Consider the following 18078-nt stretch of genomic DNA (forward strand, 5'->3'; position numbering starts at 1 on the left):
TTAACCCTTAAACAGGCAAGAGTGGAAAATGATAAGCAAAAAAATATTTTCATGTCATTTTTATATCATCTGAGCTTAAGTAAAACATATCCAAAAGAATTTTTGAACTATTTGATATATTTTGTATTTTATGAGTTGTGACTACCAGTTCACGTTGCCTGATTAGGGTATAAAAAAGGACCAAGTCATTAATCTGTTAACTCTTACTGGACTACTTGTCACTGCATATTTACAACAATTATATCCTATACTTTACCTGATGTAATGTTGACAAATTATATATCATTCAAAAGCTTACGAACTCATTCAGCCTGTGAAAACCATTTTGACATCGGACCTTGCTTTACCATAAAAATGGTACTTTTAATTTCTTTTAGCAAGCTCCTCACCTAGTGGGTGGTGTCAGGTTTTGTATTACACAATTTATTTGAACTACTTTATAAAAAAAAACTTTTCTAATCTTGACAAAACACATATCATCGGAAAGTTCTGAGTCTCACGGTCCCATCTGCCAACTGTTTTTTGATATTGAGACTGAAATGTATAAATCTGATACAGGAGAATGCATAAAAAAACCACCCAGTGGCTATTTTTGGTACAACGCCTAAAAATCTCATGGGAAGTTACATTTTGTGATATCAAATTAAAATTTAGAACAAAAATTGGTTAGACATATGACTTTGATTTGATAGTAATTTTAGAGTAAAAAAATATTTTGTAAAATATATATTTTATATAAAATATTTAGAGTACATTTGATTTACAGTAAATGTAATCATTTTTTGAAGTATAAACTGATGTCTATATTCCAAAACATTCTTAAATTACAACCATTTAAATTTAGTGTAATGTTATAATTTGTAAAAAAAAAAAAAAAAAAAAAACTCAGAATACAAAGATTTTTAAAATTAGGGTTAATCCCTTTTTTATACCCTAAACAGGCAACGTGACTCAGGAGTCACATACCATTTCAAAACGTGCTAAATAACAACATAAACGACATATGACTAAATTTTTTTCTTCAGCACCCTAAGACAATGTTCAGAATTAATGTTAGCAGTAATATAATTTTTTTTTTCCAAAAGAAAAGTAAGTTTAATATATAATTACCTACCTCAAAATCTGAATGTTCTCCACCACTGGCAGCCATGTTGGATTTAGATCACATTAAATATGTGCGTTTGTTTATTGAGCCTTTTCTTTTAACATTAACTTTTAACAATTTCAGTTACTGTGCTCGTGAAGAACAATTCATAGTACTCTCTATTTCAGTCCTGTGATCTAACCATATATCTGGTAGAAATTTGCATGATTTAGAAAGAGCATGGAACTCCAGCAAGATAAATTCCTTTTATGCAAAACCATTTATCTTCATTTACAGAACAATTATAACATTAGGGACATTTAATCATCTTGGAGAGAGTTTTATTGTCTTGACTGTCTTAACTAGGGATGCACCGATGTATCAGCCGCCGATATTTATCGGCCAATTTTTCCTCAATTTACAGCCATCGGCATATTGGCTAAATAAGGAAAAAGGCTGATATAACAAACCTACGGTTTATTAATTAACTGCGTGAAGGCACTGAGCTGTATAATGTTGCATAATCCTAACGCTGCTGTCTGCACTTAAATGCTAATCAAATAACAAAAGACAAAAGATCGCACAATATTCTTGATTAAATAACTTTTGCAACAAAGTGTAGTGGACCTCATCTGAATGATGACCAAAATTGTATTGATGTTTTATTAAGTTTATTGCATCCTTTTTCACTCCAAAAAATCACCATAAGAGCTAAACAAAACACAGCACGAGAAGTGCACATTAAACTCTCTATCCATTGCATTATCATCAACATATAGTGAATTATACAAAATACATATTACAACTAACAGTAAATAAATATACAGATCTCATGCATTTTCAGGGGGTGCTTAATAAACTGACAAACTTTAAATCCGAAGAACTGAGTGCTTTCATTACCCATATAGCTCTGTAGACTAGAAAACCCATCAAAATAAGAGTCCCACCTTAGTAAAGGAGATCTCATACATATTCAAACCTACAAGAAATATTTAAATGTATACCAAATCAAATTAGAAGATTAATTATAATAAAGTCTGTTACAATAAAGAAGGATTCATATGTATTTAATTTATACAGTGAAGTGTTATTTTACATTTGTTTACTTTCTTTCTGTACCTGAAAACTGTTAAACCTACCTAAAAAGCACGGTTTATTTAATATGTATCTTTATTCTGTTGTTTTTTTATGTAGGCCTGTTGAATGTTAAATGGATCCAATCCATGTTTATCAGAAATTATTTGATGATGCAGCAATAAAACTGCTAGTGTAATTTAATGCAGATGTTTTTGAACTTTGCTGATTTAATACATGATCAAAATACTATCTACAGTCGTGACCAAAAGTTTTGAGAATTACATAAATATTAGTTTTCAAAAAGTTTGCTGCTAAACTGCTTTTAGATCTTTGTTTCAGTTGTTTCTGTGATGTACTGAAATATAATTACAAGCACTTCATACATTTCAAAGGCTTTTATCGACAATTACATGACATTTATGCGAAGAGTCAGTATTTGCAGTGTTGGCCCTTCTTTTTATCAGGACCTCTGCAATTCGACTGGGCATGCTCTCAATCAACTTCTGGGCCAAATCCTGACTGATAGTAACCCATTCTTTCATAATAACTTCTTGGAGTTTGTCAGAATTAGTGGGTTTTTGTTTGTCCACCCGCCTCTTGAGGATTGACCACAAGTTCTCAATGGGATTAAGATCTGGGGAGTTTCCAGGCCATGGACCCAAAATTTCAACATTCTGGTCCCCGAGCCACTTAGTTATCACTTTCTGCAGAAGATCAATCTGTCCCTGATGTTTTTTTTGGAGAGAAGTGGCTTCTTTGCTGCCCTTCTTGACACCAGGCCATCTTCCAAAAGTCTTAGCCTTTTTGTGGGTGCAGATGCGCTCACACCTGCCTGCTGCCAGTCCTGAGCAAGCTCTGCACTGGTGGCACTCCGATCCCGCAGCTGAATCCTCTTTAGGAGACGATCCTGGCGCTTGCTGGACTTTCTTGGACGCCCTGAAGCCTTCTTTACAAGAATTTAACCTCTTTCCTTGAAGTTCTTGATGAACCTATAAATTGTTGATTTAGGTGCAATCTTAGTAGCCACAATATCCTTGCCTGTGAAGCCATTTTTATGCAGCGCAATGATGGCTGCACGCGTTTCTTTGCAGGTCACCATGGTTATCAATGGAAGAACAATGATTTCAAACATCACCCTCCTTTTAACATGTCAAGTCTGCCATTCTAACCCAATCAGCCTGACATAATGATCTCCAGCCTTGTGCTCGTCAACAGTTCATTTTCATGGCAAAGAAGGACTATGCAATTCATCTGATCACTCTTCATAACATTCTGGAGTATATGCAAATTGCTATTATAAAAACTTAAGCAGCAACTTTTCCAATTTCCAATATTTAAGTAATTCTCAAAACTTTTGGCCACGACTGTATTTTGAGGCCAAAATTTAAAATAAGAAAGGAAGTGACAAATATCGGTATCGGAATCGGCCAATAAGTGTTTGTTAAAATCGGTATCATATCGGCCCCAAAAATCCCTAGTCATAACCGAATGCGACACACAGTTTGAATGCTGAATGGAGAATGACAGACAGCCACAGCGGAGAGAAGAGTTTCAATGAACTTGACTTAAATATATCTGTATCTCACATTAAACTATGGAACAGCTTCAGAACACTTGAAATATAGTGCACAAAAACTTTGTGCTTTATAATGTTTTTGTGGCTTTCGTGGGGCTTAATAATAACACAGAATGGTATACGCACAATATCGGACCCAATCCGACAGAAAATGCCAGTATCGGAGTGATACCGATACTGAATATCGGATCGGCGCACCTCTACTAATGACATTGACGTATTAATAATATTCAGAAGAGGATCTATGACTTAGATGGAAGTGTCTAACATACATGTTGTAGGTTTTGATGATTTGACAAGTTTATACAATTCTTCCTCTCCTATAGCAGAGAATGAGTGGAACTGTTCCTCAGGGGATCTATGGTGGACAATCTGATGTCATACTGTAGCTGACGGCTGCATGGTTATAATTTTATCTCTAATAGTATCGATCTTGGAAGTAAAGAAGTTCATAAAGTCATTAATGTCTGTGCCTGTTGATGCTTTATTTTTCATTAATTTAGCCACTGTATTGAATAAATGCCTGGGGTTGTGTTTGTTTTTTTTCTAAAAGAGATGAAAACTAAGCAGATCTAGCAGTTTTTAGAGCTTTTCTGTAAGTAGAAGTACTTTCCCTCCATGCACTACAAAATACCTCTAGTTTTGTCTTCTTCCAGCTGCACTCCGTTTTCTGGTTTGCTTTCTTCACAGGCTCATTATAACATGGTGTTGGACTGTTTTCCTTAATCTACTTGAAGTGTAAAGGAGCAATCATATCTGAAGTGCTTAAAAAGAGAGAGTCCATAGTTTCTGTTACAACGTCAAGTTTGTTCTGAGGTATTGGATTTGCTTTGTGAGAACTATTGGTTTGGATTATATGCATTTACTGTATATTAGTTTGTTTATTGTATTTTATTTTGCTCTTGCTTTATTTTTATTATATTTCTCTTTGTATTTTATCTAATTTTACAGCATTTTTTTAAGTTGCTTTATAAATAAATTTTGATTTGATTACATAAATTATATTTTGAATGAGTCCTTGAAAAAACTTGTGTGTGAAAGAGAAGGGGAAGAGTCAGGGCTGGTAGTGTGAGGCACACCTGACACAAAATGGAGCCTCATCACTGCCACGGTTTAAATGCCGAGCGCGCCTCTCCTCGGGAGACCGGTCTCTTCCCCGTGCATATGCTGGTGTCCTCGTGGGTCCAGGAAGGGTGCGTAGAGGGACTCCCGCACCGACAGAGACGTGAGCTGCCTGACCCGCAGTCCGGACGAGAACTGCACCCGTAACACGGCTGTCGGGCCAGGATGCCGGGCCATCTACTCCCTTCAAGCACCACAGCCAGCGAGATGGATGCAGCCGCTGTACTCCGCCCCTTACCTGGACCCTCCCTTCCTGAACACTACCTGCCCTTCACATACCCCGCAGCATGACGAGGACACCAGATTCCCTGTTTATTTTGGACACTTTTCCCCTTTGGACACTTTTATTCCCTCTTTTGGTTATCTTTTTGTTAATAAAGCCTCTCAGAGGCCTGACGCCACACCCACTGTGTCTGTCGTTTGCTCCACCCGGCACAATATATATATATATATATATATATATACAGTATGTGTGTGCGTGTGTGTCTGTACTTATATAACCAATGGATATAAATAAATATATAAGTTCATAAAAATGTGTTTATTGCATTTGTTGCATTTTAAAGTTTACAGTATATCAAAAAATGCTGAGATTGTTGATGCCAGAGGAGAATAGTCAGACTTGTTTGAGCTTATAAAAAGGCAACGGTAACTCAAATAATACACAGAAGAGCATCTCTGAACACACATTGAATCCTGAAGCAGATGGGCTACAACAGAAGACACAATGGGTGCCACTCCTGTCCTGGAAAAAGATTGCCTGGTCTGATGAGTCTCGATTTCTGCTGCGACATTCGGATGGTAGGGTCAGAATTTGGCATAAAAAACATTAAAAGCATGGATCTATCCTGCCTTGTATTAGTTGTTCAGGCTGCTGCGGATGGTGTAATGTTATAATGGTGTAATTATATTTTCATGCATATTTTGGGCCCCTTAGTACCAAGTGAGCATTGTTAAAATGTCACGGCCTAACTGAATATTGTTGCTGATCAAATGCATCCCTTTATGACCACGGTGTACACATCTTGTGATGGCTACTTCCAACAGAATACCGCAACATGTCACAAAGTTCAAATCATCTCAAACTGGTTTCTTGAACATGACAACGAGTTCACTAAACTCAAATGGCCTCCACGGCCACCAGATCCCCATCCAACAGAGCACCTTTGGGATATGATAGAACGGGAGATTCACATTATAGATGTTCAACTGACAAATCTGCAGCAACTGCATGATGCTATTATGTCAATATGGACCAAAATCTTTGAGGAATCTTTCCACCACCATGTTGAATCTATCCCATGAAGAATTAAGGCATTTTCTGTAGGCAAAAGAGGGTCCAACAACAGTACTACTAAAGTGTACCTAATAAAGTGGCCGGAGTGTATATGTAAGCAATAATTGATGAGGGGGCTTTGAATTAATTAAAATATAATGACACCTCATGTGTGCATTATTTTCTAATAATTCAATGGTCCAGAGTCTATTATTCTACTTATACTATGGCTACCACACTTCAAGGCATTGTTCAGATTAAATATTTTAAGGCATTTGTCAGGTTTTTGTTCTTAAAACGCTCTTGTCAGTAGGATTACTTTCTTACGCATCTCATCCAATGCCCGTTTTGCTAATTCCAAAATGTTTGTTTTGTGCTGTTGATAACAGTCTAATGCAGTTATTAATGCAGTTATATGAGAGAGAGAGAAATTAAGCATGTGAATTACCTGAGTCCGTCAGTCTTTCATCAGTGATCGGACGCAGCGTCTTTTCTAATAGTGAAACCATTCATCTGCCCTAACAACAGTACCATTATTACCTCGCTAGTGAGAAATGTCATGTAACTCTTACGTTGCTAAATTATTTGCTTAATGGATCATTAGTTAATATATATTCAGAGTTAGAAATGTGAGATAATATGCTTGTTAATGTTTGCTAATAAACTTATTAGACATTAGATGATGTTTAACAAACCATTATTTTATGTAAATTAAAATGCTTACAAATGTCATCAAACTTTCAATTCCATATGATCATGCACTTATGGAAAATCTACAAATGATTTAAACAGATGTTATAAAATAATTAAAAGCTTGTGTTAATGCACAACACTTCTGCTGTTATTGAGGTGTGTCAGGGTAAGGTTAGGGACAGGTTTGTTGGCATGGGTAGGTTAAATGGTTGGTTAAAGGGTCACCAGTGTACAGGGGTCAATTTTGATTACTATAAGGGAACACAAATTAATCTGTTTATATTATACTGTTTTGATAAATTAACAAGTATTTTCTTTTTTCTTTTTTATTATTTGTTTTCTCCTGTCTATTTATGATTCAAGGAATATCCTGTTTAAAGATATAATGAAGAGTAGTATACTAATGTGAGTGTTAAGGCAATAAAAATGTTTTTTTGCACCAACATTACAATATGTTATGTCTTTAGCAAGCATTTATCTAAACTTTACAAGCCACCTTTTACACAAACCTTGTTACATTAGTCCAGCGGTTCTCAATTCCAGCCATCGCACCCCCCAGCTCTGCATATTTTGCATGTCTCTCTTTGTTAACACACCTGATTCAGATAATCTGCTCGTTAGAATTGAGCTCCGTGCATTAACTGTGTTCCCACTGACATGGTCCCTACACAGTGTTCATTGTTCCCTACTCCATGAGCAGGGGAAATCTGTGGAAGTTTACCTCACTTCGGAACAGTCATTCACAGATTCACACACGGACAAGTGTGACATCATATACTTCTGTAAATAAATACAATTTAAATTCATGTCTCGCACACTTCAATGCACTTTGAATGGAACATATACGTTCACTTCAAACGGGAATCATGGCGGAATATCCTGTGATTTCCACTTCACAGTGCACTTACGTTCAAATAGAACAAACGTCTGAAGCGATAAGAGAGACATACATACAAATTGGGCAGAATGGGGGGTGGGGGGTGGGGGGTTGAGAACCGCTGCATTAGTCCAGTGCCCATAAAGATGCTAAATGATTAGTAATCCTTTATAAACATTTACATATGATGAATGGTTTGAACTTTAGATTGGCTACTGCAAAAACCTGAAAAAATGATTAATAAATAATTAGTAAATGTGTGTGAATAGGGTAAATTCAGGTCTTTCAGGACACTTTTTGCCATTGAGATGACTGCTCATAAAGGTATTAATGATTAATAAACATTTATAAACATTTGCAAACAATAAATAGTTTCCGCTTTAGATGGGGTACTGCAAAAAGATGAACACATAATTAATAGACTATTTGTCAAGATGTGTAAATAGAGATCTACACAACAAACAAAGACCAACAAATGAAGTTCATATGAACTGAAAGTTTATGAACTGTAAGCATTATATAATGTTTGTTAATGATTTAAAATTAAAGTTATTATAAAGTGTCACCAACTATTTTACTGATAAAATCGTCAGAGTAGTGTTGACAACACGTTTCTGTGCACATGTATGCTTCTGTGTGTGCCAGTGTGAGTTTGTACTGTATGTGTGTGTGTTTTGTAAGGGAGAGAGAGCAGGAGAAAGAAAGTATGGTCTTTCTTTACATAATAACATAATATCAGTGTCATTGTGGGTTATGGTTCTTTTGTTGCTGTAAGCTGTAAGGAGCATTGAAATAACTAAAATTGTGATATGAACATGTGATTCAGTCAAAGCCTGCCTGAAGTTACTTTCTCTAAAAATGTGTTTCCCTAAAAATAATAGCACACCTTAGAACATTTGTCAGCCAATCAGATTTAAGCACTCAACAGCACCATAGTATAAATATACTTTTTAAAGTGCTAACATGTAATCTGAAAAAAGGTACAGATATATCTTTTAACCTTGATACCTTGTTCTAGGGCACCTCACCAATGACAGTTTTGAACCTTTTTTATTCCAAAATCATATACACGACTGCAATGGCAATCAAAGTGTCAAGTGTCATCATGATAGGTCAGGGTAAGTGCTGCTGGTGCTTCTCCATCTTCAGACTGATGTGACTGTGGGCAGTGTTCTATAATCCTGCTGCATCACAGGGAACAGTGAGTTCTGAATATGGTTGCCATGGAAATGCTGTTGACTGTTATTCTTCAAGTTGGCACATCGAGAACCTCGAACAGTTTTTTTTTTTCTCTCTCTGAGTGTTGGTATTTTCTCACTGAAGGGGGTGGGGTGGAATGAAAATTGTGCATTTCAAAGTAATAATAATCAAGGTTGCTGTCCTTTTTTATACTAATTTTTGTGCATGAACAGACACCAACCCAGACACAGTTCTGTTGTCATTGCATGGGCACTCTTACAATTTTAAAGAGAAAAAGTGTTTTTTCAATAGATGTCCCATGCCAGATCAAGCTCAGAGCAGGGTTCTCTCAGGGGAAATGCTTGCCAAGGGATAATTTGTGAGCTATGAAGGGAACTGGATGAGTGAAAGAGAAGCTTCACACTCCATGCTTGTTGACACCTCCACAGCTTCCATTGTTGTCTTCATCTGCCGTTACTGTGCTCATTGCCACAGGCTTCTGAAAAGGCTCTATTTCCTTTGGGAGATGTAAAGAGGACAGGTCCATCTTGAGCCACCATTAAATCTATACCACAAAGTATTCCACAGTCTGTCAATGTGGAAAGCAGAATGTAGACGTAACTGGTTAAAGCGTTGCAAGGTATGAGGCATGAGCTGTTATTATTATTGCCTTGAGCAAGGTGCGTAACCGCAGGTTTCTCAGGGATGATTGTCTCTCTAAATGTACTCACTTTGGATAAAGCTTCTGCTAAATGGACACAAACCACCTGCAATTAACTAAATATGTGGAAAATGTAAGCCACTCTCCATACATTCATGGTTTTTGAAAAAAAAAAAAAAAAAAAAAAAAAAAAAAAAATCAATCACCCTGTAGCAACCTGGAGTTAAGTGTCTTAGCCAAGAGAGATATAATGATGGGTTGCATGGCTTACTCTGACCAACATTGAGCCTTTTCAATCCAGAGGCTTAACTGCTAGGCCACCACCAACTATTTATCACATGTTGGTCCAAGGAGGTCAGTTAATTTCCATATCTTGATACATAAAATGTTTAGTCAACACACATGCCACGCAACTTTGTCGATGAACACACACAAACATGAAGCTGACGATAAGCAGTCTTTAATAAATCCACATATAGGTAAATCCAGAGACACACAGAACATTGACGATAACCAACAAACTCAAACTGAACAGAGAGGAACTTAAATCCAAAGACCAAACTAGGATAACTAACAAGACACACATGAACATAATGAAAACTAAAATCAGAAACCATGACAATTAACTAGACAGAGAAAACAGTGGAAACAAATTCCAAACAGTGTGATGTTGTGACATACTGTACCAACAGGCCTGAGACCGAAGATTTCATCTTTCATGCATAGTTGCTTTAAATCAGTTGGTATATTTTGGATCAGTAATTATATTGTATCCAGGCTCTAACAATAATGGGAATGATGCTACTAACTTAAGTTTTCACAATATTGTTGTTAAAAATACAGTAGAGTTTTGCAAAAATATAGGGATATGCAAAATGATCCTATGTTGATCTTCAATCTAATCAGCAATGTTGCCACTGGAGTGTATCTAACTATGTTTCCGTCAGTGTTTTGTTATGGAAGTAGGACCTAGATGCAGAATTTTACAAGACAAGGCACAATCAGGAAGTTGATGATTGAGGACAATCCAAACAGTAGGACAGGGCAGTCAACAGGAGAACGAGACAAATGCTGAGATCAGACCTGGGCAAAGTTAGGCTGTAGAGCAGAGGAGATGGAGCAGCACCAGATAGATAATGACAACACAGGAGATCAGGTAGGAGCTTAAAGAATCAGAGGCTTGATAGACTCAGCACTATGGCTAGAGAAAACCATATAAAAACCCAATTTATCTGGAAACTACAAATAGAAAACAGGAATAAAAAAAAGGAAAAGTCCAGAAACCCCAAAAATAAGTCTTGGGAAAACTAGAGCACAAGCTAAACTTGACTAGAGTAAAAAGTAAAAACTAGAAGTCAAACAGACTAAATAAACTAATCTGGCAAGACCATCTAAAATATAACAGATAAACGTCTCGGTTACGTATGGTAACCCTCGTTCCCTAAAGGAAGGAACGGAGACATCACGTCGGTGACCGATGAATTGGGATGTTGCTTCGATATACCAATCTACTTTGAGTGTAAACTAAACGAGCCAATGCACATTGGCATGCAAATATTGCATCCAGCTGCCGCTGATCACAGCGTGAGTATAATAAGGCAGCAGGTGCAATGCATACCAGGTTTTCTCCAGGGATCTTCTCAGTGAGAAGAACAACACTTGACAAACAGGTTCCACTTCAAGGCGTAAGTTTTTATTGTAGTGTGTTGTATATGGTGTTTTATGGTGTGTGATGCCTCCTGGGGTAGGTCACCTAGAACCTCCGCATCCCGTCCAGGTACCAGACATGGAGTTTCCAAAGGTCTGGACATGGGTGCCAAACAGTGCCCCGTCTCTGAGTCAGTAGATCATTCCTCAGAGGAATTGGCCAAGAAGGGGCTGTCGTGAGGAGCACTAGTTGAGTGAACCAGATCAGAGTGGGCCAATACAGCGCCACTAGCAAGACTTGCTTCTCGTCCTCCCGGACTTTGCACAGTGTCTGTGCGAGAAGGCTCACTGGAGGAAACACATATTTGCATAGGTCCCGCGGCCAGCTGTGTGCCAGTGCATCCGTGCCTAGTGTTCCCTCGGTCAGGGGGTTGTTCCCTCGGCAGTGAGAGGTCTCTGGAGAAGCAAACAGGTCTACCTGAGTGGCTCTGAAACATCTCCAAATCAGCTGGACCGTCTGGGGATGGAGTCGCCATTCTCCCGGGAGCACTGCTTGAGACAGCTCATCAGTTGTACGGCTGAGCAAGACCAGAATGTGAACAGCACAAAGTGACCTCAGAACCTTCCGATTCCAAAGGAGGAGGTGGCGGGTGAGTTGCTACATGCGATGGAAGTGCAGAACATCTTGTCGGTTGATGTACGAAAACGGTTGCTGTGTTGTCCATTCGGACCAGCACGTGCTTGCCCTTTGAGATGTAAGTGCCCTTTGAGACTGTTCAAGGCAAGGCGCATTGGTGTTGGAGGCATCCGTGTAAACCACAGCATGCCTGGAGATCTGCTCTAGGGGCACCCCTGCCCGGAGAAATGCAAGATCTGACCACGGGGTGAAGGTTTGGCGATAGGCCGGTATAACTTGGACCAGGTAAGTGCCGCGCTTCCATGCCCACTTCTGGACTCGGCCATAAAGCCAGTGCTGGAGCGGTCTCATATGTAACAGGAGCAGTCTCATATGTAAAAGGCCGAGCGATCGCCATATGCCCCAGGAGCCTCTGAAAAAGTTTCAGTTGGGCCGCTGTCCTGCCCTTGAACGTATTCAAGCAGGCTAGCACCGACCACGCACATTCCTTTGTGAGGCGCGCTCTGTATCGGGGAGAGTTTGCTCTTTTCCCAGTTGACCCGAAGGCCCAACAGGCTGAGGTGCCGGAGCACCAGGTCCCTGTGCTCGCACAACTGATCCCGACACTGTGTTAGTATTGCTCGGAGCGCGAGGTCAGTGGTGGTTTGGAGTTCTTTCAGAACTTCCGGATCATGACCAGCCTCATGCAGGTCCTTCAGTGCCTTGGCCTGGTGCACCTACACTAACTCCATAGCATGTAAGGCGGAAGCAGCTTCCCCGCAAGCCGTAAAAGGTACTGCCGGTTAGACCAGACGAATGCCTACAGGCACAGGAAGGGAGCACCGGGTCTCCCCGCCAGCAGGGTCGCAATTGCATCTCTACCGCCCGCTCCCCCGGGGGAATCACCGAATACCCCTTCGCTGCACTGCCGTTGATGGTGGTGAGGGAGAAGGAGCCCACGGGGCAGGTTTCTGGCAGTAAAAGGTGAGCTTGTCATGCACTTCTGGGAAGAAAGGCACCGGAGCGGGGCGCTGAGAACCTGTGCGAGCCACTGCGAGAAACTAATCATCCCAGCTCGAGGGCTGGGGACGTGGTGGAGGTTTCCACTCGAGCCCTACCCTCTCTGTTGCCCGGGAAAGCATAGCTGTCATCTCTGGATCCGATTCAGGCTTTGACCATCCCGGAGGGCGATAGTGCGGCCAAATCTTCATCGGACAGCTCTCCCTCTGATGCTGAGATTGACATCCGGTTGGGGGGAGCCCCACTGGATACCACTGATACGCTCTTTGAAGAGGGCCCAGCGTGTTCCGTGGGTCGCTCCACTGGATTGGAGGTGCAAGAAGAGTGATGGTCCCCAGAGGGTTGGTTCCCTGCAGGGTTTGCCACCACTGTAATTCTCAAACCACCTGTGCTACTGCTGGAAGTGGTTCTCATCTGTCGGCCGCCAGAACAAGCCCCAGATCTCGGCAGCGGAAACGGGACTCTGCCCCCCTTAAGTTAGCGGAGCCTGGTTCGCAGCTCCGAGATGGTCATCTTCCTGCAGTGGGAACATGACTCGTAGTGGGATGGCACCTCAGCGTGCTTGATGCCCAGACACGTAAGGCAGCGATAGTGACCATCACCCGTTGCCAGGTAACGACCACACTCAGCAACGCACGGGTGAAACGGCATCCTTATAAGGACGATCCGTCATCTTTACAAATACACACACATGAAGCTCTTTTAGAGAAATTTGCTCTTTAGGAAATGCTCTTTTAGTGCTGAGGCACACAGGAGAATTGGTCGCTTGCAACATGACATGGGGTAGTGCAGCCTGAAGTGCGCCTGACTCGGGAACGACCACCGCTGAAACACCGTCTCGCCAATACACAAAGCTTCTGAGAGCATGCTGAACTCATAGTTCACAGCTAGACACAGTTTGAGCAGAACAATACTAACACTCGGCTCCGAAGCAATTGCATCTGCTGCCTTATTATACTCCTGCTGTGATCAGCGGCAGCTGGATGCAATAATTGCATGCCAATGTGCATTGGCTTGTTTAGTTTACACTAAACAAGTAGATTGGTATATCGAAGCGATATCCCAATTCATCGGTCACCGATGTGACGTCGAGAGTGACCGACTGAAAGGGAACTGGGTTTAGTAAGCACAGTAACGTTATTAAACAAACTTAATCACAGGTAAGGCTCAGAACGTAAGCAATGCTTTCACACAAAGGGTACATGCAACAAACCAGCAGAGACATGAGAGTAAGGTGACATGAGGATCAGATGAGCACAATCAAGTAAATAAGGACTAGACAAGACAGGATCCTGACAGTTTCAAAAGTGTAGCTTGACCGTAGATTAACTACTTTTTAATTTGAGTAGTTTGTGGATTGGCCAAACACAATTTCAAAGAAGTGAAACATTTTTGCTCAACTCCCATCGTGTCAGTCAGTATTTTAGATCAGACTCCTTGAAATTACATGAACCAAGATATTTAGCATAAAAGAATACCATTAAAAAAAAATAAAAAAATAAAAAAAACATTGGATGTATTGGCCGCATAATTGCCTGTATACATAACTATGGTGCTTTCAGTTATCAAAGTATATGTGACTGTGTTTTTTATGCGTTCGAGTTGCCTGTATACATAACTATGGTGCTGCACCTCTTTTTGGCCGCTCTTTCTTTTCTGCTGCAAATGATTGGAACACTTTACAAAAGTCTCTCAAATTAGAATCTACTGTTTCGATCACTACTTTTAAAGTTTTACTCTCAAATTTACTGACGGGACCACTGTATATGTTGATGCTCTCTGCGAACAAAGTCTCAATTTTTTTTTGCACATATTCATCTGAATGGTGTTATTGCACTTATTTGCACTTATCAATTTACCCATGTTGGAGTACTATTATTCTACTGCTATTTTTCTTGCACTGCCATTTTACATTTTTTTAAACTATTAAGTTTTTAAATTTTTATATTTAAACATTGTCCAGTACTTTTAACTGAATCTGAATGTCTTCTATATTTAAGACTGTGTATTTAAATGTCGGTATGTCATGTGGAACTTCATGTTGCCTTGTACCCTGAGTCTTATTGTGCCAGGTCGCGGTTGCAAATGAGAACCTGTTCTATCCGATTAACCTGGTTAAATAAAGGTAAAAAAAAAAAAAAAAAAAAAATATTTAGTTTTATCTGCTTTGTCATGCCTAGAGCTGATCCGTGCTGGTTGCTGAGGAAATACATCAACTTCACGCTGTGGATCGCCGGATCGGCTTTTACCATGGACGGAGCAGAGTCCAGCCTGGGGTTGTCATATGTGGTTGCCGCAAGCCTGATGATTCAAACGCAAGTTTTAAGGAAGTGTAGAGTAGCGCTTTATGTTTGTCATTTCTCCAATCACAAATGAAGACATGGTTTTATGTTTACGTGGTGCAGTGCAAAAAGACAGTAGAAGTCATTATAATCAGTAATTATGTCCCCACTGGTTGCAACAAATGCCTTGTTTATAATGGGTTTTAATGTTTTTGTCTTGTCGCTCTGGCTGGAACACAGCATCACAGTATGGTGAGGGGCGTAACATTTCCATCACACACTTGAGGTATTCGGCCAATCACAATGCACTGGAGAGCTGGCCAATCACAGCACACCTCACTTTTAAGACCAATGAGCTTTGTAAAAATCAATGCGTTTCAGAAAGGTGGGGCATAGAGGAGAAACAATAATGTACATTATGTGGAAAATATTATGTTTTTTTTAACCTTAAAATGCATGAACACATTTCATTGCACCAAATACACAAAATAATGTTCTTTTTAGCAACATCATATGGCCCTTTATGTTATGGTTTACAGTGAGACAGGCACTGAGTGCTTAGTGAAACAGTGACAGGCCAAGGCCAGACCACAGATCTTAGTGTAAATGTCAGCATGCCTTCCAGCACCTCCCGAGGAGACTGACTGGAAATGGCGTTTAGACGCTGTTGACCATATGGCTTGTGTAATTAATGGCACAAATTATATGTTGGCTTGCAACCAAAGTTGTTCCAGTCACTTATGTAATGACCCAATCCAGAGCAAACAAGAATTGCCTCCAGCATTCCAGCAGTTGATATTTCTCTCTTAACTCAATTGCACTCTAGATGTTCAGTCTTTCCCCCCCCTTACCTAAATCCAAAAACCGTTATTTGCTCTGGCTATGCATCTTCTGAACATGAAATTACAGTGAATTATTAGATTCTTTTACTTCCAGGGTTGCAGAACAATTTCTAAAGTATTATAATGTGTTAAATGTTATACAGCTAATATTATTTTAAGGAAGTGTATCTCGTCACGCTCATACATGTTTTATAACTTTGTTCTATATACAGTATATATATATATATATATATATATATATATATATATATATATATATATATATATAAAGATGAATATACACATTTCAATAGATGAAAAGGCTAAGCTTACCTTTTTTACCAACTCGTAAGCGATTTGAATCAGATGAGCATGATGTTTGATTCAGACACCTTGAATTGACTCATTTTTACTCTGAGCTTCCCAGGCAAGACTGTTTTCTTGGAATATTGTGAGTTGGGATTAGTGGTGCTCTATTGTATCTTAAAACTCCTTCCTCCTATTTCTTGAGGATGAGGGAAATCTGTGGTTGCCAAGCTCTCAAGGGACCTCAGATGTGTCAGATGGCCAGACAGATTTATATCAGATGGCAGCCCAGAGAAAAAAAAGATTTGCCTTTGAAAGCCCTCCTGTACACTTTGCTCAATGACAGTCATTTGCCCAAGACGTCCTTAGACATCAGAGGAAAACAACATAAGAGCACATAGGGAACACTCGGGCTCATTCCATGACGTTCAGCTACTCAGTAGAAGCAACATACAAGACAAGATGGTCTAAATTTAAAGAGATACTTCACTCAATTTTTTTTTTTTTGTCATAATTTACTCAAGTTGATGTTGTTTCAGACCTGGATGTGATTTATTTTTATTATTTTTTTTTTCTATTGAAAAGAAGATAATGTTTAAGAATGTATGTAACCAAAAAGTTCCTGGTAGTCATAATTACCAAAATTAAAAAAAAAAAAAAAAAAAAAAAAAAAAAAACATTAAACCATGGTAGCTACAATTAGCCATTGTTTTGCTACACAAACCACAGTTTAATCATGGTAATGATTCATTTTAAGTAAAGTGTGGTTATACAAATGGTAATCAGTCCACCAAAAACATGGTTACTACACTTTTACAATAATAAAACCATGGTAAAATGAGTTGTGTGGAAGGAGAACTGTATCAGTTGTTGATGGTTTTCAGCGCTGTCCTTCTCTGAAGCCAGTCCAACTATATTGAAGTTCTTTTTACTGTTGCTGCTAGTTGCAGGGATGCTCAGTATACAGACTTGAAAGTAATGGCAAAGTGCCACTGTTATTTTGCCACCAGGCCAACAGATCTTCCATATTTAACATGTGAAGAGGTTTGTCACTGTAATAAGTTCTTCTTAACCATTTAATTTATTGTTATTATTATTATTATTATTATTATTATATATATATATATTTTTTTTGACATCACATTTTATTTCTCTAACCTGACAAACCTTTAAAATAAACAGGCCAGGCTTTTAATGACTAAAATTACTGAAGTCCAGAAAAAGTTGACATTTTTTGACTTACAGGTACACCAAAATACTTGTTTGTTATTAATTTACATGCGTTGCAGTTGTTTTACGTGTAGATAATGGTAATCAAGCCCAGACCAACAGAAGAATCTGATGACCCTGTTTTAAACCTTCTATAGTCTTGATAACACTCTACCTCCTAACATACTTGCCGCCATCACTCTAAAATGCTGCCTTGGTCAGTTGAGAGTTGATCTTTCAGAAAGATTGCTTTGACATTAGCCCGCATGATCTAAGCTTCTGTGTTCTCTCTTATAATGAAAAGCTAACAAAATTGTAATGCAAAGTTTGAGAAAGCGAACTGTTCCTACTATGTAATTGCCTTTTTAATAATTTTGGGCAAAGCACTTAGCTTTAATTTTATGTTTCAAATGCTTCATTACAGTACCTAAAAAGTATTCACGACCAGACTACTTCATGCTTATTCATTTATACATTCATTCAATGGATCAACAGAAAAAGATTTAACCTAAAAGAAAAAAAAGATCTCTTCAAAGTCAGAATATACTGTAAATTAATATAATATATATATATATATATATATATATATATATATATATATATATATATATATATATATATATATATAGATA

The sequence above is a fragment of the Cyprinus carpio genome, chromosome A14 (assembly GCF_018340385.1).
Source record: "Cyprinus carpio isolate SPL01 chromosome A14, ASM1834038v1, whole genome shotgun sequence".
In the NCBI taxonomy this organism is placed as follows: Eukaryota; Metazoa; Chordata; class Actinopteri; order Cypriniformes; family Cyprinidae; genus Cyprinus; species Cyprinus carpio.